Here is an 18366-nt window from a genome sequence, read left to right as displayed (position 1 = left end):
GGAGGATAGAAGTCTAAGATCTAGGTACAGCTGATCTGTTCCCTCCTCTAGGTGTAGGTCCCTCCTCTGGGCTTGCAGGCAGTGGAATCCCCACATAGCTGAGAGAGAAGGATAATCGCCTGTGGCTCTTCATATACAGGCACTAATCCCATTCTGGAGAATTCCACCCTGAAAACCTAATCCCTTCCCAGCTTGCCCACCTCCAAATACTGTCACTAGGGATTAGGCTTTAAATACCTGAGGGAGGTATGGATGGCACCAACATTCCAACTTTACTAGTACTTCTCCCCATCCTACTTTCTCCTCCTCCTGTCTTTCAGAGTTTTTTTTTTAATATTTTATTTATTTATTTGAGAGAAGAGGCAGATAGAGAATGGGCACATCATGGCCTCTAGCCACTGAAAATGAACTCCAGATGCAAGCACCACCTTGTGTATCTGGCTTACATGGGTCTTGGGAAATAGAACCTGGGTCCTTAAGCTTCTCAAGCAAGTGCCTTAACCCAAAGCCATCTCTCCAGCCCCTTTGTGAGTTTTTTGTTTGTTTTTTTTTCTGGTTTTCTGAGATAGGGTCTCTCACTAGCTCTGGTTGACCTGGAATTCACTATGTATTCTCAGGGCGGCTCTGCCTCCCGAGTGCTGGGATTAAAGGCATGTGCCACCACGCCTAGCTCTGAGTTTTTGAGGCAAGTTTTTTTTATTATAATTATTATTTAGCCCAGCTGGCTTTGAATTCAAAATCTCTTCCCTCCCAAGACCTAGGATTGCAAGCTGGTTCCACTATACCCAGCTTTTCTCCCTTTATTTTATTATGAGAAACTGTCAAAGCTAGTTGTGCTGGCTCATGCCTATAATCCCAGTACCAGGGAGTCTGAGGCTGGTGGATCATGATTTTGAAGGCAGCCTGGTCTACCTAACAAGACCCTGTCTTCAGTATAAAAAAAGCCAGACTAACAAATATTAATATTTTACTACAATAGTCTTATGTCTTTACTCTAAATGTTTACAATTGAACCTTATGTGGGCTTGTCCCTGGTTCCTGAAAAGTAACCATAGTCATGACATCAGTGTTTAGCCTATACCCATCATTTTTATATATATTTTTTTACATTATTTATTAATTTATTTATTTATTTGAGAGCGACAGACACAGAGAGAAAGACAGATAGAGGGAGAGAGAGAGAATGGGCGCGCCAGGGCTTCCAGCCTCTGCAAACGAACTCCAGACGCGTGCGCCCCCTTGTGCATCTGGCTAACGTGGGACCTGGGGAACCGAGCCTTGAACCGGGGTCCTTAGGCTTCACAGGCAAGCGCTTAACCGCTAAACCATCTCTCCAGCCCATTTTTATATTTTTAATATACATGTGTATCCATAAACAATAATAGCCATTATTTAGAACTAGTTTTATAATTTAATTCAAAGGTACTATATGATCCTGAACCTTATTTTTAAATTTTAACTCTTCTATTTATCTGTTTTGCTACACATAGCTATAATTCATTCATTTAATTGCTGTATACCTTTTGCTTAGTGAATAACCCACAATTTATTTATCCATTCTCCTTTTGATAGGCTTCTGGTGTTCATTTTTGCCATTCCGTATTGCAATGGAGTCTATGCAAGAGTTTCTCGAGGGCATCTGCAAGGTGGTAGGGATCCTGTATCTCCAAATTCCACTGGTTCCACCCACTGAGTCCTCTAAGGGCGCTCCCAGGGCGCTCGCCGCAAGGCATGAGGGTCCCATAGTGCTCCATCATCTCTCCACTTTTGTTGACTCCTGGTTCTCACTGATCTGACAGGTAGGAGTTAACATCTCATTTTTATTTTTATTTGCTTTTCTATAATTATTTGTGGAAATAGCAATTTGTACCTATTTTTCCCCTCTTTGAGTTGGCCTTTTCTGTGAATTTTCTGTTTGAAATATTTTCTTCTTTTTCCTCTCTTTCTTTCTGTATCTGTTGGTCATTTCTCAAATCTTTGCATATTTTGGATACTAAGCCTTTACTGATTATGTATAATGCAAAATGTTCTCCCAAAATTCTGTTATCATTCAAGCCTTTTTTTCCCTTTCTCTTAATATAGTCAAACATATCAACTTTTCATTTATGGTTGTAATTTTGGAGTTTTGTATAGAAATTCTTCCCTATCCTGTCTGACATCTCCTGTAATTCATTTTAAAGCTTTGCTTCTTCATGTTGGGAGCTTTAATTTCATAGAATATATTTTTGTGTATGATAAGGTATAAGCATATAAATGGAATTTTTTTCATATCCAGACATCCAATTGCCACTGCTTCAATGTGTCCTTATGAATCTGTAATGCCCTTCCCTCAAATGCCAGGTTTCTGCATTTGTTCGCATCTGCATTTGTGTCTCTGTGAACTCTCTATTCTTTACTATGGGGTTTTCTACCTTACTAATCCACTGTTTTCACACTGTCATTGACTACATAGCTATACAACTGTCTTGATACTTGTCAAGGAAAGTCTCCTCCCCACCATGTCCTTTTCTCTTCTAATTTGTTTTCCAGAATTCTTGGCTCTCTTCATCTTCCAAATTAATTTTCAAATGAGTGTGTGAATTTGTAAGAAATGCATATTTAGGATGGTGTTAGTTGGACATTGATCATAAACACAGGACTATTATGAGTGATGCACATTAAGGAGCTTAGTATAGAATTCAGCCCTCCTAGAATTGTGGTAGTCATATCTTTACTGGGAGGCTGCGGGTTCTGTGCCCAGTATCAGATCTAAGTCAGCAGGGCTAACAAAGAAAGAAGATAAATGAGGGCTGGAGAAATGGCTTATTGGTTAAGACACTTGCCTGCAAAGCTAAAGGACCCAGGTTCAATTCCCCAGGACCCATATAAGCCAGATGCACAAGATGGTGCATGCATCTGGAGTTCATTTACACTATCTGAAGGCCCTGGCACACCCATTGCCTCTCTATCTGCCTCTGTTGTCTCTCTGTCTCTCTCTCTCTCTCTCACTCAAGTAAATTATATATCCATATAGATATATGAATGAGGAAAAGCAGAAGTAACTAGCTACCCACAGGAGCAAGCCTGTGTCAGTCTGTCACTACTCCAACCTTGATGTGGTCCATTGACCTCGAGAACAAGCCACACTCCTCAACATGGAGCTGCCACACAGTTGAAACAGCTGCTATTTCATGAGCTGAAGAGAGCCTGGCCCTGCACTGGACTGAACTTCGCAGCATGAAAGTAGCCATGGCTTCACCTCCACCTGCCAGTCACCGCCCTCAGCCATGACCACCCGTAGGAGGGAAGTCTAGACAACAAGGTCTCTGGTTAGCCAAGCTGATGCTGCTCAAAGCTCTCAGAGGTTTGAGTTGGACTAGATAAAATATAGATTGATTTAGATTGCTTGACATCTGTAAAATATTCCATCCATGAAATTATCTTGACATCTTTTTTAGGTCTTCTTTTATTAAGATTGTCATTTCTGACCCAGGCATGGTGGTGCACACCTTTAATCCCAGCACTCGGAAGGCAGAGGTGAGAGAATCGCCTTGAGTTCAAGGCCACCCTGAGACTACATAGTTAATTCCAGGTCAGCCTGGACCAAAAAGATCATCATTTCCCTTGAAACACTTTATAAATTTTCTTGAAATTCTTGTATAAATTTTGGAGCTTAAAAACTGTACAATTTAATGGAATTTCAAAGGGGAAAGTGTGGGGGGGAGGGAGGAAATTAACATGGGATTTTTTTTATAATCATGGAAAATGCTAATAAAAATTTTTTAAAAACTGTATAATTTTTGTTTGATATAATTTTTTTTTTTTTTTTTTTTTTTTTTTTTTTTTTTTTGCTTTTTGAGGTAGGGTCTCACCCTAGCCCAGGCTGACCTGGCCTGGAATTCACTATGCAGTCTCAGGGTGGCCTCGAACTCACGGCAATCCTCCTACCTCTGCCTCCAGAGTGCCAGGATTAAAGGCGTGTACCACCACACCCGGCTTTGAAACCAAAAAAAATAATAATAATAAGTAAATAAAAGCCTGGATTTACTTATTCTTGAGACAGGGCCTCATATTACCTAGGTTGGCCTGGAACTCACTATGAAGCCAAGGATGACCTTGAACTTCTGATCTTCCTGCTTCCACTTCTCAAGTGCTGGGATTACAGACATGTACCACAACATCCTGCTAATGGGGATCAAATTCAGGGCTTCATGAATGCTAGATAATCCCTATACCAATGGAACTACTTTCTCAGTCCCTGTTTACTAGAGTTTTTGAGACAGTCTTGCTATGTAGCTGTAGCTTCTCTGGTATTCACTGTCCAGGCTGGTCTTGAACTGTCAGTCCTCCTGCCTCAGCCTCCCAAATCCTGGTATTACAGACATGTGCCACTATACCTGGCTTCTAATTGGTTATTACTGATTGGTAGCAGAGGTTTAATCTTTTGTTTTGTTTTGTTTTGTGAGGTAGGGCCCAGGCTGACCTGAAATTCACTATGTAGTCTCAGGCTAGCCTCGAACTCATAGTGATCCTCTTACCTCTGCCTCCTGAGTGCTAAAATCGAAGGCGTGCGCCACCACGCCCTGCCAAAGGTTTAATTTCTGTGTCTACTACTATTCTGAACTATCCCGGTTCTAATTGTCTATATGCTTGTGTTTTTCTATTTAGACCATCATCCATTTAGACTGTCATCTGCATTTATGAAAAGCTTGCTTCTACCTACCAATCCTAAGCCTCTTGTTTTTCTTACCTTATTACATTAACTAGGACTTCTGTAATCCTGACAAATGGTGGTTAAGGGAGTGACTATAGCTAATTTCTGACATTAGTGGGATATCTAGAATTTTCACATTAAGTACCATGCTTTTTGCCTCATAGCATCAGGACCTGGATTTGAACTTCAGTAAAAATAGCAGGCATGGTGGCATACACCTCCAGTCTCAGCCCAGGAAGAGAGACAGGAGGATCCCTGGGACTCGCTAGTCAGACAGGCTAGTCTACCTGTGAGATCCAGGCCAATGAGAGACCCTGGCTCAAAAAAAGGTGGGTGGTGCTCCTGGGGATGACACCCAAGGTTGTCCTCTGGCCTCCACACGTATGTGCACACACACCATGCACATGTATCTGCACACACATGAGCATGCACACACACACACACACACACACATAATATTATGCTCTGCTGAACATGGTGGCACACACCTTCAATCCCAACACTTGGGAGGCAGAGGTAGGAGGTTCACTGTTTGAGGCCACCCTAAGACTACATAGTGAATTGCAGGTTGACCTGGGCCAGAACAAGACCTTACCTTTTCCAACTGCCTTCAATATATTTTTCTAGATTTATGAAATGAATTGCTTTCAGCTTTTTGCTGCTTTCTTTGGAAGCAGTTTAATAAAATAGTCACTTTTAACATTTTGTAAAATGGGCCTATAAAATTACTGGGTTTAGCATCATTAAAGTGATGACCTTTTATTTGTTTGTTTGATAGATTGATTTTTGAGACAGGCTCTCACTCTAGCCCAGGCTGGCCTTGGACTCATGGAGTTCCTCCTACCTCGACCTCCTGAGTGCTGGCATTAGAAAGCATATGCTTCCAGGTGTGGTGGTGCACACCTTTAGTCCCAACACTCAGGAGGCCGAGGTAGGAGGATTACCATGAGTTCGAGCCCACTCTGAGACTACATAGTGAATTTCAGGTCAGCCTGAACTAGAGTGAAACCCTACCTTGAAATCCCCTCCCAAAAAAAAAAAAATGTATGCCACCACACCCAGCTTAAAGTAATGATTTTTAAAATGCTAAGCCAGTGTCTTACATAGTAAGATAATTTTTTATTAGTTTTCATTTTTTGCTTATTTGTAGTTTTCTTTTTTTTTCCCAAGGTAGGGTCTTGCTCTAGTCCAGGTTGAACTGGAATTCACAATGTAGCCTCAGGGTGGCCTTGAACTCTTGGCCATGCTCCTACCTCTGCTTCCTGAGTGCGAGAGTAAAGGCATGCACCACCATGCCTGTTTATTTTTTATAATCATGGAAGCTGTTAATAAAAATTTGAAAATAAATAAATAAAATAAAAAGACAACTTCCTTCTGGCAGTGCTGAGTGCATCCCCCCTCAAAAAAAGACCCATGGTAATGCCCTCCTTCCCTTTTGAAACTGCATTCTCCATCATATCCCCTCCCTCTTTCAATCAGTCTCTTTTTTATCTTGATATCATGACTTTTCCTCCTATTATAATGGTATTGTGTAGGTAGTGTCAGGCATTGTGAGATCATGGATATCCAGGCCATTTTGTGTCTGGAAGAGCACATTGTAAGGAGTCCTACCCTTCCTTTGGTTCTTATATTCTTTCCACCACTTCTGCAATGGAACCTGAGCCTTGGAAAGTGTGATAGAAATGTTGCAGTACTGGGCACTCCTGTCGCTTCCTTCCAGCACCATGATGCCTTCTGAGTCATCCCAAGGTCACTGCCATCTGAAAAGAGAAGATGTGCTACCAAAAGTGAGAGTAGCATTAATATAAGGGTATGAATATTAAGGGAAGTGCTTATTGGGCAGTTTTGTGAGCATAGTATATACATTTAGCCAGACAACAGCAGATGTTATACCCCTAGGGATCATGACTACCCTGTTTTAAGTTTTCAGTATCAGGGATGTATTCCCTCCCATGGAGTGGGCCTCCAGTCCAATTAGTGGGCAGTTGGTTTCCATCATGACAGACATGCCACTATTGCACCCCTTGGCTCATTTGGCCTGGCTGGCCAAGTATAAGGCTTGCAGTGTCCACTGTTGAGTATCTTCACTGGTGATTTCTCTTTCTCCCATTGAACTGCATGCAGAATTGCTTCTCCCAGCTTTCTGTCAGGTGGTCTACATGGAGGAGATTATCAGCTCAGTTCCAGCAGGATTTCTCAGTGGCCTTGCAGTCCAAGTATGTGGAATCTTCAGCAATAGGGTCTTATCATCTATTCCTGGTGGGAAACCAAGAGCTTAAATTATTTTTATTTATTTATTTGAGAGGGGGAGCTGGAGAGAGAGAACTGGTGCACCAGGGCCTCTAGCCACAGCAAACGAAGTCCAGAGACATGCACCACCTTATGCATCTGGTTTTACACAGGTACTGAAGAATTGAACATGGGTCCTTGGGCTTTGCAGGCAAGCATCTTAACTGCTGAACCATCTCTTTATTCCTCTGTTCATACTTTTTAACTTTTTTGAAAATCTCCATACATACAGACAATATGCCATGATCATAGTCCCCTGCCACTGCCCTCCCTGTCCCCCTGCGTGAATCTGCCCTCTCTTCTTTCCAGCTAGTCTCTCTTCTATTTTGATGTCATCACTTTCCCTTCCTATTATTCCTCAACTTCTGTTGGCTCTCTGGTGATTAGATTTATGTAGCCCCCGTAAACTTACGTGTTCTAAATACTAGCTCTCCACTGGTGGCAATTTGGGAATTGGGACTTCCCGGAGGCAGTATACTGTTATGGCAGGCTTATGGGTGTTACAGCCAGCTTCCTCTTGCCAGTGTTCTGCTGCTATTGTCCACCTGAGATTGAGCAGGAGGTGAGGTCTGCCCTCTACTCATGCCATCATTTTCCCCTGCCATCATGGAGCTTCCCCTCAAGTCTATAAACCAATATATACCCTTTCCTCCCACAAGCTATTCTAGGCTGGATGTTTTCTGCCAGCAACTGGAAGCTGATGGCAACAGGCTCTTACATTTTTTCTGACTCCTCTTCCTCAGAGCTTCAAGGGTGTGAGAGAGATGTCTCACTTAGTGCTGAACATACCCCTTCTTAGCACTTTGACGAGTTTTGAGTCTCTCCTATCTAAAGTGGTCACTGCCATCTGAAGAGAGAAGCTTAGAACATAAACTTAAAGTCTTGACAGATATCTTGTGCTATTTCTTATCCCAGGCCTCAAGTTGCAAAAATATGAATCTATATGGATGAATGTAACATAAGGGTGGGAGGGGCAAGGATGTGCTACATATTGATTCAGAGCCTATGTTTTGTAAATTGCAACTTTCAGTGTTGGCCCACATGGTTTCCCGAAGTGGGGGCCATCTTCTTCAGCCTTGCCACTAATTATGCGCCTGGCCACAGGAAGCAGCATGGCTAAGCACCATCACAGGGCTGACCTCGAGTGACCCAGTGCTTAAGGATCCCTTTGCGGAGAATCACCCTCCCAGCAATTTCCAGTTAAAGAAAGAGGCAGAACTGCTGGTAAGTAAATCCATTTAAAATGTTAAAGCGGGCTTAGCGGTTCAGCACTTGCCAGTTCGAGGCCTGCTTCCCCAGGACCCACATTAGCCAGATGCACAAGGGGCACACGCATCTGGAGTTCATTTGCAGTGGCTGGAGGCCATAGAGTGCCCATTCTTTCTCTGTCTGTTGCTCTCAAATAAATAAAAATAAACAAAAATAATGTTAAAGCCTCAAGCATCAATTTGCCCTTGAACTCATCATGATATGCGTCCCAAATTATGCAGATGTGGCAACAATGAGGGTGGGAGCTGCGTGGAAGCCATATGTAATATATGACGTGTGTGTGTGTGTGTGTGTGTGTGTGTGTGTGTCATATATTCTTGAGTTAACAGTTTTATCATTAATTTTGAGTAAGAAGAGTTAATTTTTAAAACATGTTATTCTTATTTATTTATTTGAGTGAGAGAGGGAGAAAGAGGCAGGCAGAGAATCGGTGGGCTAGCAAACTCTGGAAGCATGTACCACTTTGTGCATCTGGTTGACGTGAGTCCTGGGGAATCAAACCAGGGCACTTTAGCTTTGCAGGCAAATGCCTTAACTGCTAAGCCATCTCTCCAGCCCTGAGAAAAGTTATTTTTACTTTAAATAATTATATTTACATAATAATATTAACTCCATATAACTTTCTAAAAATATTTTATTTATTTATTTTCAAGGAAGGAGAGAGAGAATGGATGTGCCAGGGCTTTCAGCCACTGTACATGAGCTCCAGATGAGTGCACCACTCTGTGCATCTGGCTTTACATGGGTATTGGAGAATCGAACCTGGGTCAGTAGACTCTGCAAGCAAGTGCCTTAACCACTGAGCAATCTCTCCAGCCCCTCATATAACTCTTAAGACACAGTCTTCATGAAAATGAGAAGAAACTGTTGAGTGTTTTGAGAGAAGTCATTAAAAGTCTCAAAAATTCAGGCTGGAAGGATGGCTTAGCAGTTAAAGTGTTTGCCTGCAAAGCCAAAGGACCCAGGTTCTATTCTCCAGGACCTACATTAGCCAGATGCACAAGGGGTATACACATCTAGAGTTCATTTGCAGTGGCTGGAGGCCGTGGTGTGCCCACTGCCCCCGCCCCCCCCCCCCCGTCTGTCTCTCTCCCTATCTCTCCCTCTTTCTCTGTCAAATAAATCAATAAAGATAAAATACTTTTTTAAAAAGGTCTCAAAATTTCATTCTTGTAGACACATAGTATATGTTGGTAGAAAAATTATGTAGGAGTTATGAGCAGAGGTAGGAGGATCACTGAGTTCAAGGCCACCCTGAGACTACATAGTGAATTCCAGGTCAGCCTGGACTAGAGTGAGACCCTACCTCAAAAACACAATGAAAGATATGGTATTTTGGTTGGTTGGTTGGTTGGATGGGTGGTTGTCTGGTTTTGTGGTGCTGGGAATTGAATCTAGGGCTTGTTTATGCTAAGCTAGCTCTGTACTGCTGCACTGCAGCTGAGGCTCCACATAGTTTAAAGCCCTGATATGTTCAGCATTCATGTTGACCTAGAAGCACTTTTCTGTGCTCTGGTTTTATTTTTAGTCCAATGTCAGTGCAAAAGTCACCAAAGGGCTGAAAAACTGAAACTGGAAGGAAAATAAGTACAAATCTTCAATGTGCTACCATTTATGTATACACTACTTTTGACTTTCAAGTTTCTGTTTACTGCTTAAATTTTTCATTGGTGAATTGGTAACTTTTCGTATTTGCAAAAATCCTTCATTCTCTGGGGGTGGCCTATAACATGACTTTTACTATCAAAACTAAGAGAGTTATTTTTATTTCCTTTTGACTTCATAGCAGAATTTTAGGTACAAATTAAAGTCATTTGGTGGATGATGGTGCCACCCCCATCTGGGCACCCTAGAAAGCACTGGGAAACCAAAGATGAATTGAGCACAGATTCAGCCTTGAGCTCATACCTAAATCTATACGGATTTCTAAATCGGGTTGACAGACAACCTGGACAGCGACAACACAAATTCTACTGGAATCTACAGGGTGGGCTTTAGGTGGGCATGGGAACTTGATGTGGAGGGAGATGGTTTGTTTGGTCTTTGTATAAGATTTACGAAGTAATATAAGGTGAACAGGTAATGGCCAATAAGTTATCCACTGTCTACTAGACATTTCTTCAAATTCAAAGCATCTGCAGAGCGGGTGTGGTGGCACATGCCTTTAATCCCAGCACTCCGGAGGCAGAGGTGGGAGGATCACAGTGAGTTTGAGGCCACCCTGAGACTCCATACTAAATTCCAGGTCAGCCTGAGCTACAGTGAGACCCTACCTCGAAAACCAAAAAAAAAAAAAAAAAAAAAAAAAAAAAAAAATCAAAGCATCCAAAAACAATTCTTTGTCTTTCATTATTTTTTTGAGCTAATAAATTTTTATTTTTTAAAATTTTTTAATATTTTATTTATTTACCTATTTTGAAAGAGAGAGGGGGGGCAGATAGATAGATAGGGTGTACCCGGGCTTCAAGCCACTGCAAATGAGCCCCAGATGCATGCATGCATGCACCATCATGTGCATCTGGCTTATGTGGGTACTGGGCAATCAAACCTGGATCCTTAGGCTTTGCAGGCAAGTGCCTTAACTGCTAAGCCATCTTATTAAAACATTTAAAAACTTTATTTAAAATTTAGGCTTTATCCCTTCCTGCCTTCCCATGGGCAGGAACTCTTCATACTGTCTCCTTTTTCCTTCTTTTAAACTAATAAAATCTCAGGCTGGAGAGATTGTTTAGTGGTTAAGGCACTTGCCTGCCAAGCCTAAGAACTCATGTTTGAATCTCTAGGTCCTACGTAAGCCAGATGCACAGTGACAAAGTGTGCAATATTGCACATGTGCTCAAGGGGATACAAACATCTGGAATTCATTTGCAGTGGCTGAATGCCACCATTCTCTCTCTCTCTGCCTCTTTCTCTCTCTCTCTCAAATAAATTTTGAAAAAATCTTTGTAAACTTTATAAAAATCTCTGTAAACTTTTTTTTTCAAGGTAGGGTTTCACTCTAGCTCTGGCTGACCTGGTATTAACTCTGTATTCTCAGGGTAGCCTCGAACTCACAGCAATCCTCCTACCTCTGCCTCCCGAGTGCTGGGATTAAAGGTGTGCACCACCATGCCCAGCCGTAAACTTTTTTTTTTTAATTACATAATCTATCGGGTAAAGGAAAGGTGGAAGGAGGGCTAATCAAAATCTAAGAGGCTATAAATTAGTATATGGAAACCTTCTTTTTTGGGCAATGGAACACTCAGGAGTCATAGATTGTTACTAGAAACTTTTTAGTGCCGGGGTGGGATACCTTCCAGTGAGTTATTGGCCAGGGAGGTCCCTGATGCCCCCAAAACATTACAGGCCATTGCTGAGGCTTTTGGTTTCCTACAAGGAATATTGCTGAAGACTCCACATACTTGGGCTTCAAGGTCATTGAGAAATCCTGGTGGAGCTAAGCTGAAAACCTTCTCCATGTAGACCAGCTAACAACTAGAAATAGCCACGCTGTATGCATTTCAATGGGGGAGAGAGAAATCACCAGTGAAGATACTTAACAATGGACACTAAAAGCCTTATATTTGGCCAGCCAGGCCAAATGAGCCAACGAGTACAAAGGTGGCATGTCTGTTGTGGGGAAACCAACTGCTCTCTAATTGGACTGGAGGCCCACTCCATGGGAGAGAATACATTCCTGATACTGAAAACTTAAAGCAGGGGTAGTCATGAGCCCTACGGGTGTAACATTTGCTTCTGTCTGGCTAAGTGTATATACTGTGCTCACCAAACTACACAGTAAGCACTGCTCTTAATGTTCATATCCGTTTATTAATCCAACTCTCACTTTTAATTAGAGAAGCTTCTCTTTTCAGTGACCTTGAGATGACTCAGAAGGCAACATGGTGCTGAGAAGAAGTGACAGAGGAGTGCTCAGCACTGCAATATCTCTATCACACCTTCCAAGGCTCAGGGTCCATTGAGGAAGAGGTGGTAGAAAGAATGTAAGAGCTAAAGGAAGGGTAGGACTCCTTACAGTGTGCTCTCCAGACACAAAACAGCCTAGATATCCATGACCTCACAGTGCCTGACACTACCTACACAAGACCATCATAATAGGAGGAAAAGATCATGACATCAAAATAAAAGAGGGATTGATGGGGAGGGGGAGGGGATATGATGGAGAGTGGAGTTTCAAAGGGGAAAATGGGGGGAGAGAGGGAATTACCATGGGATATCATTTATAATTATGGAAGTTGTCAATAAAAAAAAATTTAAAAATTATATAATCGCCTCCCACCTCTCTCCTTTGTCCCTTTTTTTCTATTCCCTTCCACTGAAATCCTTCTTCCTTCTTACTATTCTCTCTACTGTATTGATGTCTATTTTCTCTCCTCCATCATCCACAAACTGTTGATGAGCCCAATATTATACAGGTCTTGTGCTGCTAATGACACCCACTATGAAGTCATGAACACAATGGAAAACAGCATTCCAAATCACTCCTCCCCTTCTTACATCTTTTTCTAAAAAAATTTGAGGGGTGCCAGGTATAGTGGCACATGCCTTTAATCCCAGCACTCAGAAGGCAGAGGTAGTAGGATTGGTGTGAGTTCAAGGCCAGCCTGAGACTACATAGTAAATTCCAGGTCAGCCTGGGCTAGAGAGAGACACTAACTTGAAAAACCAAAAAATATATATTTTTTTAATTTATTTATTAGAGAGAGATAGAGGCAGATAAAGAGAGAGAAGAGAATGGACATGTCATGACCTCCAACTGCTGCAAATGAACTCCAGACACATATATACCACCATGTGCATCTGGCTTACATAGGTCCTGAAAGTCAAACCTGGGCCCTTGGGCTTTACAGGCAAGCATCTTAACTGCTAAACCATTTCTCCAGCCAACTCTTACATTCTTTCTAACAGCTCTTCCACTGTAGTCTCTGATCCATTGGAGGGTGCAATAGAGATGACTAAGTGTTGCACACTCTACTGCTATTGCTTCTCATCACTCTGGTGACTTTTATTTCTTCCCAGCAGTCTGAAAGGAGAAACTTCTCTAACCAAAAGTGAGAGCAGTGCTAATATGTAGGCATAAGTACTTAGAGGGCAGTTTGGTGGGCATATCAATTTAGCCAAACAATATAAATTCCTTCCCCCCAAACCTGGAAGCTCCCCCCCCCCCCGACAAACCTAGGACTTATGAACTTCCCAGCCATAGGCTTTTGACAAGGTTTTCAGTATCAGGCATGAATTCCCTTGCATGGAGTGGGCCTCAAATCCAGTTAGAGAGCAGTTAGTTATCCCCATAAGAGTCATGTCACCATTGCACCAGTGGGCACATCTTGCCTTGCTGGCCACCTGTGTAGTTTGCAGCGTCCCTACTAGTTAAGACTGCTGATGACTTGTCTCCCCATCTGTCTGTATAGTATTTTCTAGCATTATGACTGTTGGTCAGCAAGAAGGAGGCTTGCAAGTTCAGTTCCAGCTTGATCGGTCAGTGTCCTGCAACCAATGTATGTAGTGTCTTTAGCACTAGGCTCTTACCATCAAGTTCTGGTGGGTAACCAAGAGCTGTAGCAATGACCTATACTGTTTGGGGTACTTCAGGGGCCTTCCTGACCAGCAACTCACTGGAAGGTATTTCCTGATAGCAGTGAAATTTTTCTGAGCTGTGGGTATAGTATTTAAACCCCTACAGAGTACTTCTGTCCAGATGATCTCTGTTCTTAACATATATATTTTAGGGCTGGAGAGGTGGCTTAGTGGTTAAGATGCTTGCCTACAAAGCCAAAAGACCTCAGTTCAATTCCCCAGGAACCACATAAGCCAGATGTACAAGGTGACACATGTATCTGAAGTTCATTTGCAATGGATGGAGGTCCTGGCATGCCCATTCACATTCCCTCTCTCTCTCTCTCTCTCTCTTTCTCCCTTCCCCTCTTTCTCTCTCAAATAAATAAAAATAAAATATTTAAATATATATATATATATGGCCAACAAAGAAGGTCTCCACAAGGCTTATTAATATCCTCTCAGTTTTAACCTTCCTCCCATCCCCCATCCCTTCCTCTTGTCTCTACACCTTCCCCGACCCCACTTAGACCACTCCACCCCCAGTATTGCCACAAGGCAATTTTTCATCCTTGCCTAAAAATTTGTTTTTCACGGATATCCATGCCACAAACCTGGAATATAACCTTACCTGCTACCATTCCTTTATCTACCAAACCCACTTTCCAAGGTTTATTTCTTCTCAATTTGTCTAGAGCCAGGCGTGGTGGCACACACCTTTAATCCCAGCACTCGGGAGGCAGAGGTAGGTGGATCACTGTGAGTTCAAGGCTACCCTGAGACTACATAGTGAATTCCAGGTCAGCCTGGACTAGAGTGAGACCCTAGCTCAAAAAAACCAAAATAAAAAAAGAATTTAAAAAAATCTACCTCTGAGCTTTATGTCTTTTTCTTTTCTTTTCTTTTCTTCAAGGTAGGGTCTCACTTTAGCCCAAGCTGACCTGGAATTCACTATGTAGTCTCAGAGTGGCCTTGAGCTCATGGTGGTCCTCCTACCTCTGCCTCCCGAGTGCTGGGATTAAAAGAATGTGCCACCACACCTGGCTTTGTATGTCTTAATTCAAAGAAATAGATGGTAAATAAGCATATTTTAGATAACTGGCAGATTGGTAAATTATCTGTAAATTGCATATTTCAACATGAGATTTCCTAGGTTCTGTAAAAATCATTTATTTGCATATGTGTGTGCATGCATGCCAGTGTCTCTTGCCACTGCAAACAAATGCCCATCTGGCTTTGTGTGGGTGGAGGAGGAACTGAATCCAGGCTAGGCAAGCAAGCACCTTTAACTGCTATGCATCTCTCTAAAGCCTTTTTCTGGTTGTTAAGTGGTGAAGGCATTGGCCTGTGTTCCCTGTGATGTCCCGCTACTTCTCCTCCATATCAGCTCCCCACTCCCTTCTGAAATGACTATGCTCTGGTCCAGCCACACTTACCACTCTACTAAAATCATAAACCTCTCCTGAGACTACATCTTCCCACAGCTTGCTATTTCCAGGTGATTTGGAGGTGATGTGAGAACTGGGGTCTCCTGCCAGGAACATAGCACAGACTCCAAGTGCCACTGAGTGTCTGACCCACTGTGTTCTCTGTGCCAGTAAGAAAGAGAACTGGAAGACAAGTGTGATGGATGTTCCAATGCCACCAAACATGCAAAGACAAAGCCATAGTATGTGGACCTGTGAGAACCGACAGGCTCCTAGCCTTCCTCCTTACAGGAGGGGAGATAGGGAAATGACACCGAAAAGCTAATAATGTGACTTTTTATGTTGGGAGATCAGAGAACACGTATGTTGACTTCTCTATTGCTGCTTTTGAAAGCATTCAGCATAGCTTAGGGGAAATCTTAGGGACTTATCATTTACAGTCTCCCCAGCAACTCTTTATACTCCTGAGACATTCAAGTTGCTCTAAAGTCGAGGAGAGCAATTTACTATAGAGCAGCCATGATATTTTCCTGTTTGCTCTCAGCTCCATTTCTGCCTCATCCATGCTGGTCCGCTGAGACCAGCTACAGAATTTGCAGGACTACTACAAAATGAAAGAGTGAGACTGTGTTTAAAAAGTAGTAAAGGGCTGGAGAGATTGCTTAGCGGTTAAGCGCTTGCCTGTGAAGCCTAAGGACCCTGGTTCGAGGCTCGGTTCCCCAGGTCCCACATTAGCCAGATGCACAAGGGGGCGCACACGTCTGGAGTTCGTTTGCAGAGGCTAGAAGCCCTGGTGCGCCCCTTCTCTCTTTCCCTCTATCTGTCTTTCTTTCTGTGTCTGTCGCTCTCAAATAAATAAATAAATAAATAAATAAATAAATAAATAAATAATAAAAAGTAGTAAAGCTTTCAAGGCGGGACTGGAGAGATGGCTTAGAGGTTAAAGCACTTGCCTGCGAAGCCTGAGGACCCATGATTGACTCTCCAGGTCCCATATAAGCCAGGCACACAAGGTGATGCAAGCATGCAAGGTCATATATGTGCACAAGGTGGTGCATGCATGTGTCTGGAGTTCAATTACAGTGGCTGGAGGCCCTGGTGTGCCAATTCTCTTTCTCTCTCTCCCTCTCCCTCCCTTTCATAAAAAAAAAAATAATTCAAGGTGGTAATAGAGGATCATTAAGCCAAGCACAGGGCTCTTCTAAGGTGGAATGCTGGGTGACTGACTTGCCATGAACCAGCACTGCTCTCTGCATCCTATAGAGCTGGAGTCTGTAAATTCCTTTTCCAGCCTCCTTTGTCATCCTGCTTCTGGTTCCATTCAGCCAGTGGAGGTATTAATGGAGAAGAAAGTGACTAGAAGAGGGGCAGGAAGGGCATTTTCATCTCTCTACTACTGGTGAAGCCTGCCACAAGAGTGAGCTGTCCTGTGGTAGATAGATCTTGCTGCCACAGCGGTGAACCCCTCAGGCTACAGCACTGTGCAGGGATTCTAACCAATCACCTGCAGCTAATAGAGGAGACAGTTTTCAGAGTGGCCTTTAGTGAGAACATCACAGAATGCTTTACACAAACCCACAGTGTATAGGCTGCCACATACCTGGATCATATGGGCCATGTGTCTGTGTATTGCTCCTAAGGCCACTAGAATGAATCAAGCTAAAGAGAAAATGCAAGCAAGAGACATAGTAAACCCAAGCTGTGTGAAGCCATCACCATGGCATACTGTTTTACAGTAAACATTTTGTTTTTTTTTGGTTTTAGTTGAGACAGGATCTTGCTATGCAGCTCAGTGTTAGGAAATACTGTCCTCCAAGCATCACAGCCATTATGTTTAATCAGAGCAGCTATGACTAGCTGGAAGAGACGCTCAAGATAGGACCTGTAGGACTGGGAAGATGGCTCAGTTGGTAAAATGCTGGACACACAAACATGAAGAGTTAAGTTCAGATCCCTAGCATCTATACAAAGTCAGACATGCCTCCAGTGTCAGTCCTAGGAAAGCAGAGGCAGGAGTCTGAGGGCTTACTGGATAGCCAATATCGCCAAACTGGTGAACTCCAGGTTCAGTGAGAGACTTGCCTCATAAAATAGAGAGTAACTGAGGAGGACACCCAATGTCGACCTATGGCCCCCACACATATGCAGTCATTTCTGCATGAACACCAACGCAAACACACACACCCACATAAATATACCAATAGCACACGCACACTTACATATGCAACAACAGCAAAGCTATTTCTTAGCTGTGGCATCAGCAAGTTGGAAGTAATGAAACTCCAGTCAGAATAATTAATGGTGTTTGTAACGAGTATCCAAGGAAGAAAGTCCCCATGAAGTGCAACACCGATGACGCCATCAGGGACTTTGGGAAACTGCTACCCACACTGGCACCAGCTGGCCACAGCATCAGGGACCTTAGGAAATGGATTTTTGCCCATACTGGCGCCAATTGGAACAAGACATTTTCTTTTCTTAAGAAAGTGGTATACCATTTTTAAGGACCATGTGTCTCTGGGAGACTGTGAAATCCACAATGGAAGGAAAACCTGGAGGTTTCTTACCGATACAGCAGAATCCCTTCCCCTGCGTGGTCTGCTCTCCCTTCCAACCCTCACCTGTCACACTGGGATTAATGCTTGTTGTTAACAATTCACAGGAATAAAAAAATATAGGCTTAAGAAGAAGGGGAAAAAAAAAAGATATGGGGCTGGAGAAATGGTTCAGCTGTTGTGGTGGTTTGATTCAGTTGTCCCCCATAAACTCAGGTGTTCTGAATTCTAGGTTCCCAGCTGATGGAGATTTGGGAATTAACGCCTCCTGGAGGCAGTGTATTGTTGGGGGCAGGCTTATGGGTGTTATAGCCAGTTTCCCTTGCCAGTGTTTGGCACACTCTCCTGTTCCTGTTGTCCACCTTATGTTGGCCAGGGGATGATGTCCACCCTCCATTCATACCATCGTTTTCCCCCCACCATCGTGGAGCTTCCCCTAGAGTCTGTAAGCCAAAATAAACATCTTTTCCCCACAAGCTGCTCTTGGTTGCATGATTTCTACCAGCAATGCAAACCTGACTGCAACAGCTATTAAGGCACTTACCTGCAAAGCCCAAAGACCCTAGTACCCATGCAA

Source organism: Jaculus jaculus, chromosome 1 (genome assembly GCF_020740685.1).
Source record: "Jaculus jaculus isolate mJacJac1 chromosome 1, mJacJac1.mat.Y.cur, whole genome shotgun sequence".
NCBI classification, from domain to species: Eukaryota; Metazoa; Chordata; class Mammalia; order Rodentia; family Dipodidae; genus Jaculus; species Jaculus jaculus.
The sequence above is the reverse complement of the archived record's forward strand: the minus strand, read 5'-3'. Positions refer to the sequence as shown.